Here is a 12,500-nt window from a genome sequence, read left to right as displayed (position 1 = left end):
GCAGAGAGTAGAAAAACAGCTTGCCAGTTACAACAGCGCGTCCCCTGAATGATAACAAAGAGGTAACGTTAGGTGAGAAGCCTGATGACGGAGACGGGTGAGAAGGTGATGAACTGTACTTCATGAGCTGTAACCAAAAACAATTGGTATTTGGAAAGTGTGAGGTGAGGGAGAAAGTATTGTTAGCATTGTTAAGTATCTTGCTAGCTGGATAGAATTCTCTATTCACTAGCCAAATAAATGTTAAGTAACATTAGCCAACTTACCTGATCAAATTATTGAGTTTATGGTGTGAAAATTAGCTTACTAATAAAGTTAGACAACTAACATTACAACATCAGATGAGCTAACGTTAGTAACCTAACCAATTCGCTATAGCTCCTTTCCGTTCCTCTAGTTATACCGCGTTAGTTGCTTACTGGACCCTGGCAGTCTGTGTGAAATGTAAACTAGTTAACTTGCTAATGAACTAACCACTATCTGTAAACACATTTTTCCCTCTACAGTAAGGTATGTGGTTAATTTTCAGAATGAGAGAATTAAGTGAAAATGAGGCGTTGCTTGGTAAACAAGTGGATTCAGGGTTCAAGTGTCGCTTATAAAATGTTTTAATCACTGTACGTTATTTTTGCACAGATGTAGCCTTGTGCACTTGATCGATGTCTATAGTGGCCACTATGATAGAGCAAAAATAGAATGCCTGTTTGTTTCATTCTATTTCTACTTTAATATGTTTTTTTCCCAAGTGCAATATTTAGATGTGTGTGTGGTCACAAGCTTTCTATTATAAAGGCTGTCATGGCTAACTGCATATTAGTGTATTGTTTTTTTCTCAAGAGTGTCATTTTCAGTAAAGTCTAGGCAACAAATAACATGGGATGGGATTGCTCTCTTGACACTTTTTATCTGTGAGTTAGGTTCACATGAACCACTTTTTATCTGTGAGTTTTATGAACCACTTTTTATCTGTGAGTTAGGTTCACATGAACCACTTTTTATCTGTGAGTTAGGTTCACATGAACCACTTTTTATCTGTGAGTTAGGTTCACATGAACCACTTTTTATCTGTGAGTTAGGTTCACATGAACCACTTTTTATCTGTGAGTTAGGTTCACATGAACCACTTTTTATCTGTGAGTTAGGTTCACATGAACCACTTTTTATCTGTGAGTTAGGTTCACATGAACCACTTTTTATCTGTGAGTTAGGTTCACATGAACCACTTTTTATTTTACACACAGCGACTGATCGTGTAGATCGTGTTGTTTGTTGTTTAATTAGTTTACCTGTATTTCCTCCTAGCAGGGATGTATTACATGTTTCAGTGCAACAACAACAAAAGTGTCACCTTTTTGGACCCTCACCAGTTTGCATCCCTGTAATGTACTTGTCCTCTTGCTCAGTTGTGCACCGGGGCCTCCCACTCTTTCTATTATGGTTAGAGACAGTTTGCGCTGTTCTGTGACGGGAGTAGTACACAGCGCTGTACGATATCTTCAGTTTCTTGGCAATTTCTCGCATGGAAAAGCCTTCATTTCTCAGAACAAGAATAGACTGACGAGTTTCAGAGGAAAGTTCTTTGTTTCTGGCCATTTTGAGCCTGTAATCGAACCCACAAATGCTGATGCTCTAGATACTCAACTAGTCTAAAGAAGACCGGTTGATTGCTTCTTTAATCAGGACAAGAGTTTTCAGCTGTGCTAACATAATTGCGAAAGGGTTTACTAATGATCAATTAGCCTTTTAACCCCTGTGTTGTCTTAAGGGTTAAAAATGACCCGCCACTATGTTTAACGGCAGAGAAAAACCCCAAAATTATATTTTTTCAACTTTAAGTTTGATTACTTTTCCTAGAGGGACCCCAACATCAGAAAAAGTGAAACATTGCATTTGTTCATATTTCCATGAAAGCTGTACACAACCAGGTTATGAAGAATGTACCCGGCAGTTATAAAATCATTTACACACCTTAACCACAGACACACACATATTTTGGGTTCAACATATTCATCACATATTGATACTATTTATATGCTGAATATGTGTAAAGAAGTATCTGCTAAATGACCATGTTTATTTGTTTCCCCCCAATCAAGAGTCCAGAGGAGGTATTTATGGAGATCAGGCGTCCTCTGGAGTGGCATTGTAAACAGATGGACCACTTTGTGGGCCTCAACTTCAGCTCCAACTTCAACTTCGCACTGGTGGGACACCTGCTCAAAGGTAAGGGAGAGGACACAGGGCACCTAACTGAGTCTCAGCCAGAGCAGATTCCAGTCCTGTGACAGTACTGAGTATCATATACTTCTAGTATCATATACAGCTTCTCTGTCACTATCGCTTAAGTAAACATTCATAAAATGTTTGAAATGATGGTATTTGTTTGGGTCTATTCTAGCTAGATAAAGAATAGATGGATGAAAGACATTGGCCTGACTTGCTGAGCCGCTGATGAAAACCTGTCTTCCCCACTGTCAGAGACTCAAACTGGCTCTATAGACTAGGTGCCCTTGTCCTGCAGTGACAAAGAGCTTGGCAGCAGTTGTTGGTGTTTTCACTCTGTAGTCTACTTGTCACTAGCTGCATTTAATGTTGTGTACTCTGTAGGTCTTGATGTGTTTGAATGCTAACCGTGTTGAATGAATGTGGCCATGCTAAAATGTACCAAGCTAGCAGTGGAGTGGTGTATGGCTATGACTAACGTGCCACTCTGTTTTCCTTCTCCTGTGTCTGTGTCTATTTGAAGGCTTCAGACACCCGTCCCCCACCACGGTGGCTCGGACGGTTCGTATCCTCCACACGCTGCTGGCCCTGGTGGGAAAACACCTCAACTGTGACAAGTTTGAGGTCAACAGCCAAAGCGTGGCCTACCTGGCAGGTCAGTTCCAGTCACAGTCCTACACACTGACTCCACTCAGCCACACTTTGTGTTGACTAACCAAACCTCTGTGTCAACTCACTGGATCTGCAATGTGCTATTTGGATAGCAAGCAGTGTGTTGCTTTAAAAACATGTTTGTAAAACAGATCTGATGGTCTGTCATATTGTGCCTCCCATTGTTGGAATAACCTGCAAAATGACTTGTATTTTGATTTCCTGGTGCCGGTAGGTCAGTTGACTGTGGTGTTAAATGTATTCATTGGGGATTGCAGTTTATATTGATACAATGGTTTATTTGTAGAAATGGTGGTATTGTACCTTGTAGTTTATTTTATTATTCATCAAATCAAGTTTTATTGGTCACATACGCATGGTTAGCAGATGTTCATGTGAGTGTAGCAACATGCTTGTGCTTCTAGTTCCGACAGTGCAGTAATATCTAACAAGTAGTCTAACAATTCCCCAACAACTACCTAATGCACACACATCTAAAGGGGTGGATGAGTATATGTACATGGATGAGCGATAGGCAAGGTGCAATAGATGGTATAAAATACAGTATATACATGTGATATGAGTAATGTAAGATATGTAAACATTATTAGAGTGGCATTATTTAGAGTGGCATTGTATAAAGTGACTAATGATCCATTTATTAAAGTGGCCAATGATTTCAAGTCTGTATGTAGGCAGCAGCCTCTCTGTGTTAGTGGTGGCTGTTTAACAGTCTGATGGCCTTGAGATAGAAGCTGTTTTTCAGTCTCTCGGTCCCAGCTTTGATGCACCTGTACTGACCTCGATTTCTGGATGATAGCAGTGTGAACAGGCAGTGGCTCGGGTGGTTGTTGTCCTTGGCGATCTTTTTGGCCTTCCTGTGACATCGGGTGGTGTAGGTGTCCTGGAGGGCAGGTAGTTTGCTCCGGTGATGCGTTGTGCAGACTGCACCACCCTCTGGAGAGCCTTGCGGTTGAGGGTGTTGCAGTTGCCGTACCAGGCTCTGATCCACCCGAAAGGATGCTCTCAATTGTGCATCTGTAAAAATTTGTCAGGGTTTTGGGTGACAAGCCAAATTTCTTCAGCCTCCTGAGGTTGAAGAGGCGCTGTTGCACTTCTTTGCCACACTGTCTGTGTGGACCATTTCAGTTTGTCTGTGATGTGTACGCCGAGGAACTTAAAACTTTCCACCTTCCCCACTGCTGTCCCATCAATTTGGAGAGGGGGGTGCTTGCTCTCTCTACTGTTTCCTGAAGTCCACGATCATCTCCTTTGTTTTGTTGACGTTGAGTGAGAGGTTAATTTCCTGACAACACATTCCCAGAGCCCTCACCTCCTCCCTGTAGGCTGTCTCTTCGTTGTTGGTAATCAAGCCCATTAATGTTGTGTCGTCTGCAAACTTGATGATTGAGTTGGAGGCGTGCATGGCCACACAGTCGTGTGTGAACAAGGAGTACAGGAGGGGGTTGAGCACGCACCCTCGTGGGGCCCCTGTGTTGAGGGTCAGCGAAGTGGAGATGTCGTTTCCTACCTTCACCACCTGGGAGCGGCCCGTCAGAAAGTCCAGTTGCACAGGGCAGGGTTCAGACCCAGGGACTAAAGCTTAATGATGAACTTGGTGGGTACTATGGTGTTGAATGCTGAGCTATGTTCAATGAACAGCATTCTTACATACGTATTCCTCTTGTCCAGATGGGATAGGGCAGTGGGCAGTGCGATGGCGATAGCGTCATCTGTGGACCTGTTGGGGGGTATGCAAACTGAATTGGGTCTAGGGTGGCCGGGTAGGATGGAGATGATATGATCCTTGACTAGTCTCTCAAAGCACTTCATGATGACAGAAGCGGGTGCAATGGGGCGATAGTCATTTAGTTCAGTTAACTTAGCTTTCTTGGGAACAGGAACAATGGTGGCCTTCTTGAAGCAAGTGGGGACAGCAGACTGGGATTTATTGATTTTATTTAACCTTTATTTAACCAGGAAGGGCTCATTGGGATTTAAATTCTCTTTTTCAAGAGCATCCTGGCCAAGATTGGCAGCACCAAGTCATTACAAAAATTACAGACAAAACTACAAGTAATCTAGTAAAAACCATAGAATTCACAAGAGTATAACAAAATCAAAAACAGCATATTAAAAACATTGACAGGTCTCAAGATCATTCATCAGTGATTTAAAAATACCAATCGGGGCAGGTTCTTCCAGTTTAAAACTATTTTGTAAGGCGTTCCAAGACGATGGCGCAGAGTACATAAAAGCCCTTTTAACCAAATCCAGTTGGGACATTTGGAACAGTTAGAAGGATAAAGTCCAGCGAACGAAGTGAGTACCCACCACATTTCTGAACAATAAAAATGCCCAAATAAAAAGGTAGTAAACCCAAAATGGCTTTGTAAATAAAAGTATACCAGTGACTGAACCTACGAGTTACTAGAGAAGGCAAGCCAACCCTGGTATACAAAGTGCAGTGGTGCGTAAGGGTTTTTTAGTTTAAAATAAATCTCAAAGTGCCATGGTAAAGGGTGTCAATTGATCTCAAACACTGAGCGGAAGCATTCATATATAAAATATCCCCATAGTCTAGTAAAGGTATAAATGTAGCTGATACTAGCCTCCTTCTGGCTTCAAAAGGAAAAAGAGCCCATATTCCTAAAATAAAATCCCAATTTCAGCTTCAATTATTTTGTAAGTTGTGGAATATGCAATTTAAAAGAGAGGCCATCATTAATTAAAATTCCAAGATATTTATATGAGGTTACAACCTCAATCTCCTTGACAGGTCCCTGACAGGTAGTAATAAGTGAAAGGTTCAGAGGTCTATTTCTTACTTTAGAAAACACCATTAGTTTAGTCAGTATTGAGGATAACCTTCAATTGACACAAGGTATGTTGAACAGTATAAAAAGCAGTTTGCATGTTCTGGAAAGCTTTTGTAAGAGACGAGGCACAACAGTAAATAACAGTATCATCAGCATAAAAATGAAGTTGCGCATTTTTGAACATTTTGTCTAAATAATTTATAAAAATAGTGAATAAGAGAGGACCAAGTACAGAGCCTTGGGGCACACCATTAAAGACCGACAATTTAACAGACATAAATAAGCCCGTCAAATTGAGTGCACTGAGTTCAATCAGACAGATAGTTAGCAAACCATGCAACTGCATGCTCCGAAAGACCTACACTCTACAGTCTCTGCCTTCGTATAGCATGATCAACTGTATCAAAAGCCTTCGAGAGATCAATAAAAAGTGAGACACAGTGCTGTTTTTAGGGATTGGATAGGGATTGGTTGAATATGTCTGTAAACACACCAGCCAGCTGGTCTGCGCATGCTCTGAGGACGTGGCTAGGGATGCCGTCTGGGCCAGCTGCCTTGCGAAGGTTAACACATTTAAATGTTTTACTCACGTCAGCCACGGAAAAGGAGGGGGGTGGGTGGGGGGGGCAGCAGTCCTTGTTTTATTTGGAATGTTAATTTTCCATGAATAAATATGTTTTTTTATTTTTTTATCATGTAAAATAAGGAATTGTCGCCTCTTCATAAATGTTTCTGCAATGATCCCATCACTGGTTTTCACTGCTCTGGTGTGTGTCTGTGTGTGACTGAATGTGTGTGTGCAGCCCTGCTCACCGTGTCAGAGGAGGTGCGAAGTCGCTGCAGTCTAAAACACAGGAAGTCTCTGTTGCTGTCTGAGATGGGCATGGAGAACGTTCCCATGGATGCCTACTCTCTGCACCACACTGACCCCAGCTTCAGGTGAGGCGCTCTCTACATCAGACACTTAGAACCTGAATAGGTTTCATCTTTCCAAAGTTGCGTCAGTCATTTTCTGTAATACATGTTGCTGGAAAATATATTTACAATCAAGCTTGAATAGTTCTATCCTTACCTGTATCCTCCATCTCCTCCCCTCAGGACACTGAGAGAGTGCCAGCAGTGGGCGTCTCCCAAGGTGTCAGAGTGCTATCTGAATGTCTACTACCCCACGGTGGGGCAGATGAGCCCCCGTACACGCAAGTCCATGAGCCTGGACATGGGCCAGGCCTCCCATGCCAACACCAAGAAGCTGCTGGGTAACTATAACGTTGCTGCTAAACAACACTGTTAATGTTGTCTAAGAGTTCCCCTTTGCATTGTTGTTTGGGCTCCCGAGTAGCGCAGTGGTCTAAGGCACTGCATCTCAGTGCAAGAGGCGTCACTACAGTCCCTGGTTCGAATCCAGGCTGTATCATATCGCGCCATGATTGGGAGGCCCATAGGGTGTAGCACAATTGGCCCATCGTCATCCGGGTTTGGCCTGGGTAGGCCGTCATTGTAAATAATCATTTTTTTCTAACCGACTTGCCTAGTGGCAAGAAAAAGTATGTGAACTCTTTGGAAATACCTGGATTTCTGCATAAATTGGTCATAGAATTTGATCTGATCGTCATCTAGGTCACAATAATAGACAAACTCAGTCTTCTGAAATGAATAACACAAACAATTATATGTTTTCATATCTTTTATTGAACACACCGTGTAAACGTTCACAAGGAGGATGGGTGGAAAAAGTATGTGAACCCTTGTATTTAATAACTGGTTGACCCTCCTTTGGCAGCAATAACCTCAACCAAATGTTTTCTGTAGTTGCAGATCAGACCTGCACAACGGTCAGGAGGAATTTTGGACCATTCCTTTTAACTGTTTCAGTTCAGCAATATTCTTGGGATGTCTGGTGTGAACTGCTCTCTTGAGGTCATGTCACAGCATCTCAGTTGGGTTGAGGTCAGGACTCTGGACTGGGCCACTCCAGAATAAGCATTTTCTTCTGTTGAAGCCATTCTGTTGTTGATTTACTTCTGTGTTTTGAGTCGTTGTCCTTTTGCATCACCCAACTTCTATTGAGCTTCAATTGGCAGACAGATAGCCTAACATTCTCCTGCAAAATGTCTTGATAAACTAGCAAATTCATTTTCCCGTCTGATTGCAAGCTGTCCAAGCCCTGAGGTAGCAAAGCAGCCCCAAACCATGATGCTCCCGCCACCATACTTTACAGTTGGGACGAGATTTTGAGGTTGGTGTGCTGTGCCTTTTTTTCTCCACACATAGTGTTGTCTTCCTTCCAAACAACTCAACTCTAGTTCCATCTGTCCACAGAATATTTTGCCAGTAGCGCTGTGGAACATCCAGGTGCACTTTTGCAAACTTCAGACTTGCAGCATTGCAGCAATGTTTTTTTTGGACAGCAGTGGCTTCTTTCGTGGTGTCCTCCCGTGATCACCATTCTTGTTTATTGTTTTACGTATCGTAGACTCGTCAACAGAGATGTTAGCATGTTCCAGAGATTTCTGTAAGTCTTCAGCTGACACTCTAGAATTCTTCTCAACCTCATTGAGCATTGTGAGCTGTGTTCTTGCGGTCATCCTTGCAGGACGGCCACTCCTTGGGAGAGTAGCAACAGTGCTGAACTTTCTCCATTTATAGGCAATTTGTCTTACCATGGACTGGTGAACGTCAAGGCTTTTAAAGATACTTTTGTAACCCTTTCCAGCTTTATGCAAGTCAACAATTCTTAATCTTAGGTCTTCTGAGATCTCTTTTGTTTGAGGCATGGTTCACATCAGGCAATGCTTCTTGTGAATAGCAAACTCAAATTTTGTGAGTTTTTTTATATGGCAGGGCAGCTCTAACCAACATCTCCAATCTCGTCTCATTGATTGGACTCCAGGTTAGCTGACTGACTCCTGACTCCAATTAGCTTTTGGAGAAGTCATTAGCCTAGGGGTTCACATACTTTTTCCCACCTAGGCTGTGAATGTTTAAATTATATATTCTGTATAGACAAGAAAATACAATTTGTGTGTTATTAGTTTAAGCACACTGTCTATTGTTGTGACTTAGATAAAGATCAGATCACATTTGATGACCAATTTATTCAGAACCCCAGGTAATTCCAAAGGGTTCACATACTTTTTCTTGCCACTGTAGTTAAAGGTTAAATTAAAGTATATATATTTATACTGCTGCACCAGAGGTGTATCATCATGCGAGCCATTTTATTTGGTGTATACTGTGTCTGCTTGGAAGCCCTGCTCATGCTGACTATGATCAGGCAACATTGACTACACTGTAAGTTACATCTCAAGAAATACACAGCTGGTGTAAGATAGACATCCCATGTCACCACTCACAATCTTATTCCCTAGACCCTCTCCTCACCCTCTTCAATCATTACCTCGACACTGTGGTGTATTTCTCCAGACTACAGGAAGAGTTTTGATCACTTGATATCGGACTCCAAAGCACCAAAGAGACCAGAGACTGAGTCTGGCGTCACCACCCCGCCTAAGGTGAGGTGTGTGGCCGAGAACGCCTACGAGATAGACAGCCAAAGAATGGGCCACTCCCACCTCCGCAAGGTGTCTGTGACAGAGTCCAACGTCCTACTGGACGAGGAGGTGCTGACTGACCCCAAAGTCCAGGCCCTGCTTCTCACTGTGCTGGTGAGGGGAAGAACACATACACACACAGAAACTCACACCTGGCAAAATAAGAAGTACTTACAAAGTGGGTAATAAAATAAGAAGTACTTATAAAGCGGGTAATAAAATAAGAAGTACTTATAAAGCGGGTAATAAAATAAGAAGTACTTATAAAGTGGGTAATAAAATAAGAAGTACTTATAAAGCGGGTAATAAAATAAGAAGTACTTATAAAGTGGGTAATAAAATAAGAAGTACTTATAAAGCGGGTAATACAATAAGAAGTACTTATAAAGCGGGTAATAAAATAAGAAGTACTTATAAAGCGGGTAATAAAATAAGAAGTACTTATAAAGTGGGTAATAAAATAAGAAGTACTTATAAAGCGGGTAATAAAATAAGAAGTACTTACAAAGTGGGTAATACAATAAGAAGTACTTATAAAGCGGGTAATAAAATAAGAAGTACTTATAAAGCGAGTAATAAAATAAGAAGTACTTATAAAGTGGGTAATAAAATAAGAAGTACTTATAAAGCGGGTAATAAAATAAGAAGTACTTATAAAGTGGGTAATAAAATAAGAAGTACTTATAAAGCGGGTAATACAATAATACTTATAAAGCGGGTAATAAAATAAGAAGTACTTATAAAGGGGTAATAAAATAAGAAGTACTTATAAAGTGGGTAATAAAATAAGAAGTACTTATAAAGCGGGTAATACAATAAGAAGTACTTATAAAGTGGGTAATAGCTCAGTTGGTAGAGCATGGCGCTTGTAACGCCAGGGAGTGGGTTCGATCCCCGGGACCACCCATACGTAGAATGTATGCACACATGACTGTAAGTCGCTTTGGATAAAAGCGTCTGCTAAATGGCATATATTATTATTATTATTATTATAAGAAGTACTTATAAAGCGGGTAATAAAATAAGAAGTACTTATAAAGTGGGTAGTAAAATAAGAAGTACTTATAAAACAGGTAGTAAAATAAGAAATACTTATAAAGCTGGTAATAAAATAAGAAGTACTTATAAAGCGGGTAATACAATAAGAAGTACTTATAATAAAAATAAGAAGTACTTATAAAACGGGTAATAAAATAAGAAGTACTTATAAAACAGGTAATAAAATAAGAAGTACTTATAAACTGGTAATAAAATAAGAAGTACTTATAAAACGGGTAATAAAATAAGAAGTACTTATAAAGCGGGTAATAAAATAAACAACAGTCAATAGTCTGGACACACCTACTCATTCAAGGGTTTCTCTTTATTTTTACTATTTTCTACATTGTAGAATAATAGTGAAGACATCAAAACTATGAAATAACACATATGGAATCATGTAGTAACCAAAAAAGTGTTAAAAAAAACAAAATATATTTTGTATTTGAGATTCTTCAAAGTAGCCATCGTTTGCCTTGATGACAGCTTTGCACACTCTTGGCATTCTCTCAACCAGTTTAAAAATAAAGAAAAACCCTGGAATGAGTAGGTGTGTCCAAACTTTTGACTGGTACTGTATATGTAACACTAGTTACTGCTACGGTGTAATTAGTCATCATGAATGCACATAGGGAGGCAGCAACATAGCTTACAGCCTTCTACTGTATATAACTGGTTCAGTCTGTAAACGCATGCGCTCTGTTTCTCTGTCCAAGGCCACCCAGGTCAAGTACACCACAGACGACTTTGACCAGAGGATCCTGTACGAGTATCTAGCTGAAGCTAGCGTCGTCTTCCCTAAGGTCTTTCCCGTCGTGTAAGTTAACATGCCGATAATCTCCCAGGCAAAACCAAATACATAGCCTCAGGCCCTACTTTTTCTATAAGCAAACCTAGAGAATGGAGAAAACTTTGGGAAATGATTTGAGAGCCTGAAAGTTGGATAGCTCTCTGTTTTGGCCCACGGTTGTTGTTTTTCTGGGGTGAGGAAAGACCACTGATCTTCTGAGAAGGGTCCTGTCCTGCCTCAAATTCATCCTGGGAGTTGTAGTGTGGTTGACCTAGCTAGAAATGTAGTTTGGGTTCAGTTTCTTTTAGGGTTTAATAGTGGAGTCCATGTGAGTCAGAAAGTCTTTATCCCACACATGCATACGTTATATGTGGGCGGTTGTTTGTAGTTTCATTTGAAGTAGCACTCTCTCTACCAGCAAAATGTCACGGCTTCAAAATATAGTTTAACTTGTAACTGTCTCGTATGAGGCCTAGTTATTCACCAGTGTGTTAAGAGTCCTGTCATGATATGTGTTGACAAGGTCACTGGGAAAGGGTGATGCGGAGTGTGGTGTATAATGATTGTGGCCTACCTACCTAGCCGATGTTGATCTTAATGTGTTTCCTCATCTCCTCAGCCACAACCTGCTGGACTCTAAAATCAACACGCTGCTGTCTATGTGCCAGGATACCAACTTGCTGAACCCAGTGCATGGCATCATTCAGAGTGTAGTTTACCATGAAGAGTCTCCTCCACAATACCAACCGTCCTATCTACAGAGTACGTACATTCATCTACAGGCCTGCTCTACCCATCTCTCTCTCTGTCTATCTCAGTCCCTATCACCTCTTCGACCTAATCTCTCATCCTTCTCTCTCTCTGTCCATCTCAGTCCCTATCACCTCTTCGACCTAATCTCTCATCCTTCTCTCTCTCTGTCCATCTGTACATCTCAGTCCCTATCACCTCATCTCCCATCCTTCTCTCTCTGCCCCTCCCTTTCTCTCTCAATTCAAATTCAAGGGGCTTTATTGGCATGGGAAACATACAGTACCAGTCAAACGTTTGGACACACCTACTTATTCCAGGGTCTTCCTTTATTTTTACTATTTTATACGTTGTAGAATAATAGTGAAGACATCAAAAGTATGTAATAACACATATGGAAAAAGTGTTAAACAAATCAAAATATATTTTATATTTGAGATTCTTCAAAGTAGCCACCCTTTGCCATGATGACAGCTTTGCACACTCTTGGTATTCTCTTAACCAGCTTCATGAGGTAGTTACCTGGAATGCATTTCAATTAACAGGTGTGCCTGTTTTGTGGAATTTCTTTACTTAATGCGTTAGAGACAATCAGTTGTGTTGTGACAAGGTAAGGGTGGTATAGAGAAGATAGCCCTATTTGTTAAAAGAACAAGTCCATATGGCAAGAACAGCTAT

General features: G+C 40.9%; 1 pseudogene; it reads left to right on the top strand.

Annotated features, from left to right (window-relative positions):
* The window catches only part of LOC123992628, a 131,350-nt pseudogene that overhangs the window by 111,723 nt on the left and 7,127 nt on the right, over window positions 1-12,500 (top strand).

Source organism: Oncorhynchus gorbuscha, linkage group LG13 (assembly GCF_021184085.1).
Source record: "Oncorhynchus gorbuscha isolate QuinsamMale2020 ecotype Even-year linkage group LG13, OgorEven_v1.0, whole genome shotgun sequence".
Taxonomy (NCBI): Eukaryota; Metazoa; Chordata; class Actinopteri; order Salmoniformes; family Salmonidae; genus Oncorhynchus; species Oncorhynchus gorbuscha.
This window is presented reverse-complemented; position numbering and strand designations above follow the sequence as displayed.